Source organism: Somniosus microcephalus, chromosome 7, assembly GCF_052327205.1.
Source record: "Somniosus microcephalus isolate GS21.2 chromosome 7, FLI_Smic_1.0, whole genome shotgun sequence".
In the NCBI taxonomy this organism is placed as follows: Eukaryota; Metazoa; Chordata; class Chondrichthyes; order Squaliformes; family Somniosidae; genus Somniosus; species Somniosus microcephalus.
In genome coordinates, this window is record NC_140993.1 from 125,160,974 (window position 1) to 125,174,581 (window position 13,608).

At 48.8% G+C, this 13,608-nt stretch overlaps 1 protein-coding gene across 4 annotated transcripts in view; it reads right to left on the reverse strand.

The window, feature by feature from the left end:
• Positions 1 to 13,608, reverse strand: part of st18 (ST18 C2H2C-type zinc finger transcription factor) — a 586,894-nt gene that overhangs the window by 511,710 nt on the left and 61,576 nt on the right. The window lies entirely within an intron of this gene.

Sequence of the window (13,608 nt, forward strand, 5' to 3'; positions counted from 1 at the left end):
ACAGGTTGGCAAACTTTCCGAGGTTGACGAGTAAGGAACCCCAGAAGCTCCGCGACCTTGGAGATCTGCTGTCGGAACTCGAAGCCGCAAAGCAGGACGGCTACCTACCCGGTCTATCGTACTTAGACACTTCCAGAGGGGTAAGTCCCATCATTGAGAAGCTTCCATTTAACCTGCAGGAGAAGTGGATAACGTTTGGATCAAAGTTCAAGCCAAAGCACAACGTGGCGTTCCCACCATTCTCTGCGTTCGTTAAATTCATCCGTAAAGAAGCCAAAGCCAGGAACGACCCGAGCTTCAACTTCTTCTCCTCCCAACCAGCACTTGCCAGAAGAGACAAGTTCGACAGACATGGGAAGACACCAATATCTGTCCACAGAATGCAAGTGTCCTCAACTGAGCACACAAAGATTCAGAAGAAACCTGAGGATATGAGCAAACAATGCCCTATCCACAACAAGCCTCATCCTTTAAAGAAGTGCAGAGGCTTCAGGGAGATGTCCCTGGAAGATTGGAAACAATATCTTAAAGAGAACTCTATATGTTTCAGGTGCTGCTCGTCCACAAGCCATCTCGCCAAGAACTGCAAGGTGGATGCAAAATGCACTGAATGTGAAAGTGATCGGCACGTTTCAGCACTACATCCAGGCCCAGTTCCTTGGAAGTCAGAAACGCCTCCTCCCACATCAGAGCGCGGCGGGGAGAGAGAGGGAGCTGTTGGTACTGAGATTACATCCAGGTGCACCGAGGTGTGTGGAGAAGGAGTGAGCGCAAGAGCATGCTCCAAGATATGCCTCGTTGATGTGTACCCTGCAGGATGTCGCCAGGAATCTGAAAAGATGTATGCCATATTAGATGAACAAAGCAATCGTTCTCTAGCAAGATCCGAGTTCTTCAACATCTTCAAGATCAAAGGAAGTCCGTCGCCTTACACGCTGAAGACGTGTGCTGGACTTTCAGAGACAGCCGGCAGGAGGGCCTGCGGTTACGTTGTTGAGTCAGTTGATGGGAAGATTAGTCTCCCCCTTCCTACACTCATCGAATGTAATCAAGTCCCCGTCAACCGTTCTGAGATTCCCACTCCGAATGCAGCTCGTCATCACCGTCATCTGAGACGCATTGCAGACGAGATCCCACCTCTTGACCCAGATGCAAGCATACTTCTGTTGTTGGGAAGAGACATCCTGAGGGTACATAAGATAAGGGAGCAGATCAACGGTCCACATGACGCCCCTTTCGCCCAAAGGCTAGACCTCGGCTGGGTCGTTGTTGGAGATGTGTGCCTCAAGGGCGCTCACAAGCTATCTCAGGTGAGCACACTCAAGACTTCCATCTTGGAGAATGGTCGTACAAGCTACCTTACCCCATGCAGTAGACAGATCCGCATGGTGTTTGACTCCAGTGCACCATATCAGGGCGTCTCTCTCAACGACGTACTCCTTACAGGGCCTGATCTTAACAACAGCTTCTTGGGACTGCTCATGAGATTCAGGAAAGAGCCCGTCGCCATCACTGCCGATATCCAGCACATGTTTCATTGCTTCGTGGTGAGAGAAGACCACAGAGACTTCCTCCGCTTCCTGTGGTATCGGGACAATGACCCCAATAGAGACATTGTGGACTACAGAATGCGTGTCCATGTCTTTGGGAATAGCCCATCCCCTGCTGTCGCCATATACGGACTAAGGAGGGCTGCCAAGGAAGAAGACGACGACTTTGGCAGTGATGTGAGAAGGTTCATCGAACGAGAGTTCTATGTCGACGACGCACTGAAGTCATTCCCGACTGAAGCAGAGGCCATCAGTACCCTCGGACGAGCCCAGGAACTACTTGCACTATCCAACCTCAGGCTGCATAAGATAGCCTCTAACAGACCAGCAGTGATGGAGGCATTCCCCCCGGAAGATCGTGCTAAGGACGTCAAGGACCTAGACCTCTTCACTGATGACCTCCCCCTACAGCATAGCCTAGGGGTGTCGTGGAACATAGCAACAGACACGTTCACGTTCCAAGTCCTAGACGCCAAGAAACCCTTCACATGTAGAGGAGTGCTCTCTACAGTCAACAGCCTATACGACCCTCTCGGCTTCTTAGCCCCTGTCACCATACAAGGCAGGCTGCTCCTCAGGGAACTCTCCACACATGCTGAAGAGTGGGATTCACCTCTCCCTGAAGAGATGGAAGCAGAGTGGGACAGATGGAGAGACTCACTCCAAGACTTACAGGAGATCCGAATACCGCACTGCTATTCGTCTTTCTCTCCCTTAAATGCCCAATTCAAAGAGCTTTGTGTCTTTGCAGACGCATCCGCTAAGGCCACTGCAAGTGTGGCTTATCTGAAGGTCACCACTCAAGAAGGACAAAGCAAAATCGGCTTCGTCTTTGATAGAGGCAAGTTGGCGCACCAGCCAGACCTCACCATACCCAGATTGGAACTGTACGTAGCAGAATGCAACCTACCCCCTCACAGCAGTCTAATGAAGCTGCATCCTATCATCGACACCGACGGACCGTCTTCGAGGTGGTTCTTCTTTTGTTGCCAGAGGACTCCAGTGACAAGTAGAGTTCGGACTATGTGGAGTCGTTAATGACCCCAGACGGGGAGTGTTCTGGACCGATGGATATTCTGAACATTTTATGTGTGTAGGTAGCACCCTCTGGTGGCGGTTATTGTGTTAACAGTTTGTATGCTGGAAAGGTCATCTGACTTTTCCTCCTGTGTGAGGTCATTTGACCTTCTTACCTTTCTTCCTGTTGACCCCAGGAAGCAGTTTTACCAGGAAGAACCTGACTTAAGTAATGGAGAATTCCATGAGGGATTCAATCCAGTGTAATCTGACTATATATGTTAGGCCAAACGCAATATCTGTGAGTATCTTTAGTTCTTAGCATAATAGCAATGTTGTCAGAGTAATATTTTGATAATACTATGTTTGTAAAAGGTTAATATTTAATAGTTACAGAAGTTAGTTCAAATGTTAGTTAGTTATACAATTAGTCTATTCTACTGTTGTAAATATGTTTATATCTTGTGTAATATCGAATGTATAGTACTCAGTTTATGTACAAAACATACTTTGTCTTTGTTTACAGTTTCACAAATTTGTTCAAGTAAAGCTTCAAACAGCGAAATGGCTTCACGAGGAATTATTATGAATGAGTGTTTAACTTGCTGGATAGCTAGATAGGAGCACGTCTAGCGCGGCCAGTACACAGCTGCCATGTGGGAGAGAAAAAAAAGGAAAGCGGGGGGGGGGGAGAAAGGCCCAAAATAAAGATGTGGATAAAATATAAGCAAAAATGTAATGGGGGCCAAGGTTATGATGTGAAATTGGTGAACTCGATGTTGAGTCCAGAAGGCTGTAAAGTGCCTAATCGGAAGATGAGGTGCTGTTCCTTGAGTTTATGTTGAGCTTCCGTGGAACAATGCAAGAGCCCGAGTACAGTGAGGTCTGAGTGGGAATGGGGTGGTGAATTAAAGTGACAGGCGACCGGAAGCTCGGGGTCCCCCTTACGGACTGAATGGAGGTGTTCCGCAAAGCGGTCACCCAATCTGCGTTTGTCTCCCCAATGTAGAGGAGACCACATCATGAGCAGCGAATACAGTATACTAGATTGCAAGAAGTACAAGTAAATCGCTGTTTCACCTGGAAGGGGTGTTTGGGGCCCTGGACAGTGGGAAGCGGGGAGGTAAAAGGGCAGGTGTTGCATCTCCTGCGCTTACACGGGAAGGTGCCGGGCGAAGGGGAAGGGGTGCTGGGCGTGATAGAGGAGTGGACTAGGGTGTCTCGGAGGGAGCGGTCCCTACGGAATGCTGAAAGGGGAGGGGAGGGGAAGATGCGTTTGGTGGTGGGATCAATTTGGAGGTGGCGGAAATGGCGGAGGATGATCCGTTGAATGTGGAGGCTGGTGGGGTGAAAGGTGAGGACAAGGGGAACCCTATCGTGGTTCCAGGAGGGAGGGGCAGGGGTGAGGGTAGAAGTGCGGGAGATAGAATGGACATGGTCGAGGGCTGTGTCAACCACAGTAGAGGGGAATCCTCGGTTGCGGAAAAAGGAAGACATGTCGGAAGCACTGGTGTGGAAGGTGGCATCATCGGAGCAGATGCGGCGGAGACGGAGAAACTGGAAGAATGGAATAGAGTCCTTACAGGAGGCGGGGTGGGAGGAAGTGTAGTCCAGGTAGCTGTGGGAGTCAGTGGGCTTGTAGTGAATGTTGGTCAATAACCTATCCCCAGAGATGGAGACGGAGAACTCGAGGAAGGGAAGGGAAGAGTCGGAGATGGACCATGTGAAGGTGAGGGAAGGGCGGAATTTGGAGGCAAAGTGAATGAAATTGTCTAGTTCAGGGCGAGAGCAGGAAACGGCACCGATACAGTCATCAATGTACCGGAAGAAGAGGTGCGGGAGGGGACCCGAGTAGGACTGGAACAAAGAGTGTTCAACATGCCCCACAAAAAGGCAGGCATAGCTAGGACCCATGCGGGTACCCATAGCAACACCTTTGATTTGGAGGAAATGAGTGGAGTCAAAGGAGAAGTTGTTCAATGTGAGAACAAGTTCAGCCAGGCGGAGGAGGGTAGTGGTGGATGGGGACTGGCCGGGTCTCTGTTCAAGGAAGAAGCGGAGCACCTTCAGGCCATCCTGGTGGGGGATGGAGGTATAGAGGGATTGTACGTCCATGGTGAAAAGGAGGCGGTTGGGGCCAGGAAACTGGAAACTGTTAAAGTGGCGGAGGGCGTCCGAAGAGTCGCGGAGGTAGGTGGGAAGAGACTGGGCAAGGGGAGAAAAGATAGAGTTGAGATAGGAAGAGATAAGTTCGGTGGGGCAAGAACAGGCTGAAATGATGAGTTAATTCGCGATTCCTTTATTAAGGGGATTGCGTCTCCCTTCCTATGTCAGCATCTGTTGGAGAATAAAACCCTCAAGTTACAGGCTGCCTATGACCAGGCATGTTCTCTGGACTTAGCAAAGAGGAATGCAGATACCTATCTTTCACCACGTGCACGGGCTGCTGCTATCACTTTTAATGACTCCTTTGATAGGCCTCGGGCGGAAGCCCTCATGGATGATGACTCCAACCTGGCTGATGACAACCCTATCCTAGAAGCCTTCACTGACGACAACCCTGCCCTAGCGGCATCTTGGCAATCTGGAAGGAAGTGTTTCTTCTGTGGAGGTGCGTTCCATTATCGGAAATTTTGTCCTGCTCGTAACGCAACCTGCAATCATTGCAGCAAGAAAGGTCACTTTTCTAAGTTATGCCAGTCAAGAGCCTCTGTTAGTAAGAAAGTCCACTTTTCTAAGGTGTAGCGGTCGACAGCTCCTGTTAGTTTTACAGCTGCTATCTATGAAACTGCTCCACCCCCAAGAACCACTACTAAGGTTACAGCTGTCAAGGGTAAAACTGCCCCTCCTCCCATCACAGCTGTTTTTCCCCAAAGTCTGTCCCATGCAGCCACGAAGGTTTCGGTAAATGGACACATTTTGAGCGCGTTAATCAACTCATGCAGCTCTGACAGCTTCATTAGTGAGCGGGCTGTCAGTAAGTTAAAACTGCGTATCTACCCCTTGGACAGGGAAATTGCAATGGCTCTGACGACACTGACCACCAATTCTTCCAGCTTTTGTCTTGTCGACCTTATTCTCAATGGCCGCACTTATTTCTCCACCCGGCTTGGGGTGCTCAAAAACCTATGCAGTGATGTGCTCCTGGGACAGGATTTCCAGAAACAACACAAAAGAATCACTTTCGCGTTTGGAGGGTCAAAGCCGGATCTTACTATTACCAAAGTACCATTTTGTGCACTTTTGGTGGCTTCGCTCAACAAGCCCTCCTTGTTTGCCAATCTTTACCCCTGATTTAAGCCCATAGTCATTAAATCATGAAGTTTCAGCCAAGATGATCGATCCTTTATCGAGGCGGAAATCTCTCGCCTTCTAGCTGACGGTATCATTGAGCCATGTTCATCTCCCTAGCGGGCTCAAGTCGTCGTTGTTAAAAATCCTCTGAAGCAACACAAGAAATGTCTTTGCATCGATTACTCGCAAACTATTAACCAGTATACCGACCTGGATGCCTACCCACTACCATGCATCGATGACATGGTCAATAACCTTGCCAACTACAAGTTATTTTCAACTTTTGATTTAAAGAGCGCATACCATCAAGTACCATTAAAGGACACTGACAAAAAGTATACGGCCTTTGAGGCCAATGGTCGGCTTTACCAGTTTTGTCGCCTTTCATTTGGGGTCACCAATGGGGTGGCCATCTTTCAACGGACAATGGATAGCCTAGTCAAACAGGAGAACATAACGGACACTTTTCCATATCTAGATAATATCACCATTGCTGGTCATGACCAAAAGGAGCATGAGGCCAACATCCAGAAATTTTTTGATGTCCTCTGTCGTCGCAACTTAACCCTAAATGAGTCCAAATCTGTGAAATCAGTACCATCAGTCAACATCCTTGGCTACTGAGTGGGCAATGGTGTAATCAAACCAGACCCGGAGCGACTTTGTCCACTTCAGGAGCTCCCTCCCCCTACGAATCTCGGGTCTCTTCGTCGGGCACTCGGCATGTTCGCCTATTATGCGAAGTGGATACCCCACTTCTCCGACAAGATCCAGCCCCTGCTTCACGCGAAGTCATTTCCGTTGGAGGCAACGGCTATTTCAGCTTTCAACCTCCTCAAGCAACAACTGGAAAAAGCCACGCTTCGCTCCATTGATGAAAATCTCCCTTTCGTGGTCGAGTGCGATGCATCGGAGGTGGCGATCTCGGCTACCTTGAATCAAGGTGGTTGACCCGTTGAATTTCTGTCCAGAACTTTGCAGGGTAGCGAGCTCCATTGTCCTCCTGTCGAGAAGGAGGCTACGGCCATCATCGAAGCTGTACGTCAATGGAGTCATTATCTCGCTCGTTGCCATTTCACACTTATAACCGATGAGCGCTCCGTGGCCTTTATGCTGGATAACCGGAAACACACTAAGATCAAGAATAACAAAACACAACTCTGGAGGATGGAATTGGCCACCTTTGGATACACCATACATTATTGACCCGGCAAAGAGAATGTGGCCCCGGATACCCTCACGCGGGCATTCTGCTCAACTATGTTTACTTCGACTCTTGCGGATCTTCACACTGACTTATGCCATCCTGGCGTTACCCGTATGCTGCACTTTGTGCGATCTAAAAATCTCCCATTTTCTATGGAAGGTGTGAAAAGAACATGCTCCTCCTGTAGAATTTGTGTGGAATTAAAACCGCAATTCTTCCGTCCATCGGATGGCTCGCTCATACACGTTATGCAGCCTATGCAGCAACTCAGCATTGACTTTAATGGGCCATTGCCTTCCTCAACGCGGAACACCTACTTACTTACTATGGTGGATGAATATTCATGCTTTCCCTTTGCTTTCCCCTGTCCCAATATGTTTACTTCCACAGTGATCAAATGCCTCGATCAAGTCTTTTCCCTTTGCGGTACGGCCAATTTCATCCACTCTGATCGGGGTCCCTCCTTCATGTCAAGCGAACTCAAAAGTTATCTTTCCCAACGGGGAATTGCCACAAGTAAAACGACACAGTATCATCCCATCGGTAACGGACAGGTTGAGAGATACAACGCTATCATTTGGAACGCTGTTTGTCTTGCACTGAGGTCACGCAACCTACCAGACCAGCAGTGGGAAACTGTGTTCCCTGACGTGTTGCATTCCATCAGGTCTCTTCTTTCCACGTCCAACAACGTCACACCTCACGAGCGATTCTTAAGGTTCCAGCGTAGCTCCACACATGGGACGTCCCTACCGTCATGGTTGGCAGCCCCGGGCCCCATGCTGCTCCGAAGATTCGTCCGATCTGCCAAAAACGATCCCCTCGTCGACGAGGTTAATCCCACTTAAGTGCACGTGCGGTACCCTGAAGTCCACCGTTTCGCTCAGAGATCTGGCTCCCTGTCCAACAGGTCCCACGGACCCAAATGATAGAGGGTCCCACGGTAATGATGCTGACGCTCTGCGCACCTTTGAAGATGATGCCCTACCTGGGACATCAATAGATTTGCCGGCTACTCCACCGGATCAACTCAGGGAGCTAAGCGCTCCCCATGGGATGGCCACCCAAAGCCAGGACGCCAGTCAATCCCCAGCTATCAAACAAAATGAAGCCAGCTCTGCGCCTGTGGGGACCCGCACCCGGAGTCACGATCTCCCCAGTCTCCCTCAGGTCGATCAAGGCGACACAGGCCCTGTCGACCTACCAGTATGGATCAAGTGACCCAGGGACCCAGACACAGTCCGGGGAGACGTACCTTCCAGCCACAAGCAAAGAGCTAAAAGACTGCGGCTATTCGTGGTCCGGCTAATCCATTAAAAGGAAGTCATCGGACTTCCAAATCTTTAGGGAGGAAGAATGTTACGAATCTTAAGATCCATGACGAAAGACTCATGAAATAACACCGGACGGCCAGCTGGTGGCGCCGCCCAAGGAGTATAAATACTCGGGCATGGGCCCAGCTTACCCAGGACATTGTGTAAACAGGAACTAGTGAAAGATAACTAGACCTCCATGTTTTGAAACAAGTTGAGTAAAACCTTGCTTTATACTCAAACCAAGTGCGTAGTGAGTTTTATTACATCACCCTATCCGTGCTTTCTCCCCATATCCCTTGATCCCTTTAGCCTCAAGAAATATATCCAACTCCTTCTTGAATATATTTAATGAATTTGCCTCAACTGCCCTGTGTGGCAGCGAATTCCACAGGTTCACCACTCTCTGGGTGAAGAAATTCCTCCTTATCTCAGTCTTAAATGGCTTACCCCTTATCCTTAGACTGTGACCCTTGGTTCTGGACTCCCCTGCCATTGGGAACATCCTTCCTGCATCTAGTCTGTCTAGTCCTGTTAGAATTTTATAAGTTTCAATGAGATCCCCTCTCATTCTTCTAAACTCTAGTGAACATAAGCCTAATCAACCCAATCTCTCCTCATATGTCATTCCTGCCATCCCAGGTATCAGTCTGGTGAATCTTCGCTGCACTCCCTCCATGGCAAGAACATCCTTCTTCAGATAAGGTGACCAAAACTGCACACAATACTCAAGGTGTGGTCTCACCAAGGCCCTGTACAACTGCAGCAAGATATCCTTGCTCCTGTACTCAAATCCTCTCGCTATGAAGGCCAACATACCATTTGCCTTCTTAACCGCCTGCTGCACCTACATGCTTACCTTCAGCGACTGGTGCACAAGGACACCCAGGTCTTGTTGCACTTCCCCTTTTCTCAATCTATTGCAATTCAGATAATAATCTGTCTTCCTGTTTTTGCCACCAAAGTGGATAACCTCGCATTTATCCACATTATACTGCATTTGCCATGCATCTGCCCAATCACCCCACCTGTCCAAATAGTACTGGAGTTTCTCTGCATCCTTCTCACAGCACACATGCCCACCCAGCTTTGTGTCATCTGCAAACTTGGAGATATTACATCTAGTTCCCTCGTCTAGATCATTTATATATATTGTGAATAGCTGGGGTCCTAGCACCGATCCCTACGGTACCCCACTAGTCACTGCCTGCCACTCGGAAAAAGACCCGTTTATTCCAACTCTTTGTTCCACAGCTCACTGTTCCTGCCACTAACTCACTCAAATAGAACTGTTTCCCTCTGGAAAACTGATTCAAGTTGCAGTGTAATTTTTGAGCATTAATGAAAATCTGCAATACATGCACACGAATCATGAGTAAAGAAAGTACTTGTATTTATATAACACCTTTCATTACCTCAAGATGTCCCAAAGCATTTTATATCCAATGAAGTACTTTGAAGTATAGTCGCTGATGTAATGTTGGAAACATGACACCCAATTTGCACACAGCAAGGTCCCACAAACAGCAACATGATAATGACCAGATTTTCTGTTTTTAGTGATGTTGGTTGGTGATATCGGGAGAACTCCCCTGCTCTTGTTCAAGTAGTGCTATAGGATCTTTTACGTCCACCTGAGAGGACAGATGAGGCCTCGGTTTAATGTCTCATCTGAAAGACAGCACCTCCGACAGTGCACTGCTTTCTCAGCACTGCACTGGAGTGTCGGCCTAGATTTTGTGAGTATTGGCAGTACTGCTACAAGAGTGTGACACTCTCAATGTGGTTTTCAGTGCTGAGGGTGACGACACCTTGGGGGAGTGCAGTCTAGAGCGTATCCACGGCACTGTGGGGCAAATGACAGCATAGGGAGGCGCAGCAAAGTGTAGAACTGCAGTAGTCATAGGGGATTCAATAGTCAGGGAGATAGACAGGCGTTTCTGCAACTGCCGATGTGATTCTTGCATGGTGTGTTGCCTCCCTGGTGTCAGGGTAACGGACCTCACTGAGAGGGTATATAAGGCTTTGAGGGGGGTAGGAAAAGAGCCAGAAGTCGTGTTCCATGTGGGAACCAATTGCATAGGAAGGAAAAAGGTTGACATCCTGCAGCCAGAGTTTCAGGTGCTGGAGAAATGGTGCAGGAGGGATCACTTCAGATTCCTGGGCTATTGGGACCAGTTCTGGGGCAGGAGAGACCTGTTGAAGGTGGACGGGTTGCACCTCAACACAGCTGGGACCACAATGTCCTTGCATGAAGGTTAACTAGTGCTGTGGGGGAGGGTTTAAACTAATTTGGCAGGGGCATATAAATGGGCACAGGGATGAAGCATTAGAGAGGAGAATCAAGGACTTGGAGAGGCAAATAGCATTAGAGGAAAGAATATTTCAGAAATAGGAGGGCTCAGACAGGAGCAAATGCAAGGCATTTGGATTGGGTCTGGAGTGCATGTATGTAAATGCACCTAGCATGGTAAATAGGGTTGGTGAGCTGCAGGCACATGTTGGCACATAAGACTATGATATAGTGGCAATAACAGAGACCTGGCTCAAAGAAGGGGAGGATTGGGAGCTTAATATTCCTGGTTACAAGGTATTCAGGAAAGATAGTGAAATGTATATGCCTTTAAGTGGGAAACTATCTTTTACAGCTCATGTATACTGCAATACCGGCAGTGACCACACCTGTATATAGCCCTGCGTAGTAATCTGTACAGATCAGTTCCACTGTGAGCCACGTTGAGTAAACACCTGTTGTACCGTTCTCCGCAGTCTGTGTCTTATTATACACGGACACAACATTGACGACGAGGCAAGTTCGAACCTACCTGCAACTCTGCATCACCTCCCAGGGATTCGTTCCTGGAGATCAGTGGATTGGAGGTCAAGGCCAGAGACTCGGGCGTCGACCATGGGCAACCGCCCAGTCATCCAGCAGAGACTCAAGAATTGCGGGGCAGGCTGTCGAGAGCCAGGCTTGGCTTTCCAGTTGAGGTGGTCCAGCGAAACGGGCTGGCAACAGGTAGTGTGCAGACCCTTCCCGGACAGCAGCGGGCTAGAGCCCGACTGAGCGGCACAGCAAAGGGCTGAGCAGCGTTGTCGGGGGAGAGAGAGAGAGAGCAGAGCGCACAGGGTGCAGCCGGTGTTCAGGGGCCGAGCAGCGTCGGAGAGAGGGAGAGAGAGACGCGCAGAAACCCGCGAGGCGCCGCCATTGCCACGAGGACCGCCGAGAGCGGCGGTGGCAGCAGCGCAGGAGAAGCGCGCGAAACCTACAGGGTGCCGCCATTGCCACGAGAACCGCCGGGAGCGGCGTTGGCAGCAGCGGGGGAGGAAGGAAAGCACGGGAGACGCCATTTTAAGCCATTGGGAGATGCCATTTTAAACCACACCCAAAATGCTGAAGAGTGGCAGTATCACCGAATTTGACAATGAAGTCGAAGATTGGACTACATATGTCGAACGAATAGAGGTGTACTGCAAGGCAAATGAGGTGTCAGATGACAAGAAAGCGTCGGTATTGTTAAATTTAATGGGTGCAAAGACGTATGGTTTATTACAAAATCTAGTAACCCCAACGAAGCCAATGGAAAAGAGTCTTGAAGACATAGTAACGATACTAAAGGAACATTTAAACCCCACACCGCTGCTGATAGCAGAAAGATTCAAGTTTCACAAACGGAACCAGCATAAGGGTGAAAGCAATGCTGATTATTTAACAGAACTGCGCAAACTATCGAAACACTGCCAGTTTGGAGCGGGACTGGCAGATACCTTAAGGGACAAGTTTGTGTGTGGGCTTCAAAGTGAAGGAACCCAGAAACGGCTTTTATCTGAAAAGGACCTTATGCTGGAAAAGGCTTTCAGCATTGCGGTATTATATGAAGCAGCAGCACGGGGCGCTGCAGAGATACAACAGAGACCGCAAGAATATGGCACAAATGAAATGTCATATGGAACAGAGAAGTGCTATCGCTGCGGCAGAACAACACACAACCAGAATGATTGCTGGTTCAAAGAGAAAGTGTGCAGACAGTGTGGAAAAGTAGGACACATAGCACGAGTCTGCAGTTCGGGAAAGAAAACAAGCAATAAGAAACCTACCAAAGAAAAGTACAAGAAGGTACATAAGATGACGGAGAATAGTTCAGACAAACAAAAGAGTGATAACGATTCCGAAAGCAGGGAACTGAGTTGTCTGAAATTACATAATGTGATCACTTCGGAGGATCACCGAACCATTTGGGTCACTCTCAAGATAGCAGGAGTCCAGGTAAAGATGGAATTGGACACAGGATCAGCCCTAACAGTCATAAACCGATGGGACTACGAGCGGCTATTCTCACACATACCCTTGAGAGACACAAAAATTATTTTGAAGACGTACACGGGGAAAAAGTCTACCCCAAAGGAAAAATAAGGCATACCGTTATATATAACGGTAAGGAAACACCAAAACTAGACCTGTATGTATTGCAAGATGGAGGACCACCATTACTGGGACGTGAATGGATCTGGAAAATACAACTGGATTGGCATTCCATACAGGCACTGACTGTGGCTGACAAAAAGGATGACGACGTCACACCTGGACGACTGTCAAAGATCCTAACTGATGTGAAAGAAATATTCCAGCAAGGACTCGGAACACTAAAAGGCATGACAGCGATGATTAAAATTGAAAAAAATGCAAGCCCAAAATTTTTTAAGGCCAGACCGGTACCTTATGCGATCCGCCCAGCCGTCGAAGCAGAGCTGGAGAGTCTGGAACGTTCAGGTTTACTGTCCAAGGTAGACTGGAGCGAGTGGGCTACACCCATCGTCCCTGTGATGAAAAAGTCGTTGAGCAGCACGCCTGGGGAACCAAGGAAGGTTCGCATCTGTGGGGACTTTAAGGTAACAGTGAACCCGGTCCTTCACACTGTACAATATCCACTTCCGCGGATTGAAGATATTTCGCCTCGCTATCTGGAGGGAAACGCTTCACTAAGATTGATCTGGCCCAGGCGTATCTGCAAATGGAGGTAGAAGAAGCATCAAAAAAGTACCTCACAATCAACACCCATAAAGGTCTCTACCAATACAACCGGCTGGTATTCAGGGCAGCATCAGCTCCGGCTATTTGGCAGAGGGCAATGGAACAGGTCCTGCAAGGGATCCCAGGGACCCAGTGTTATTTGGACGACATCCTAGTCACGGGCGAAAATGACAGTGATCACCTTGCCAACCTGGA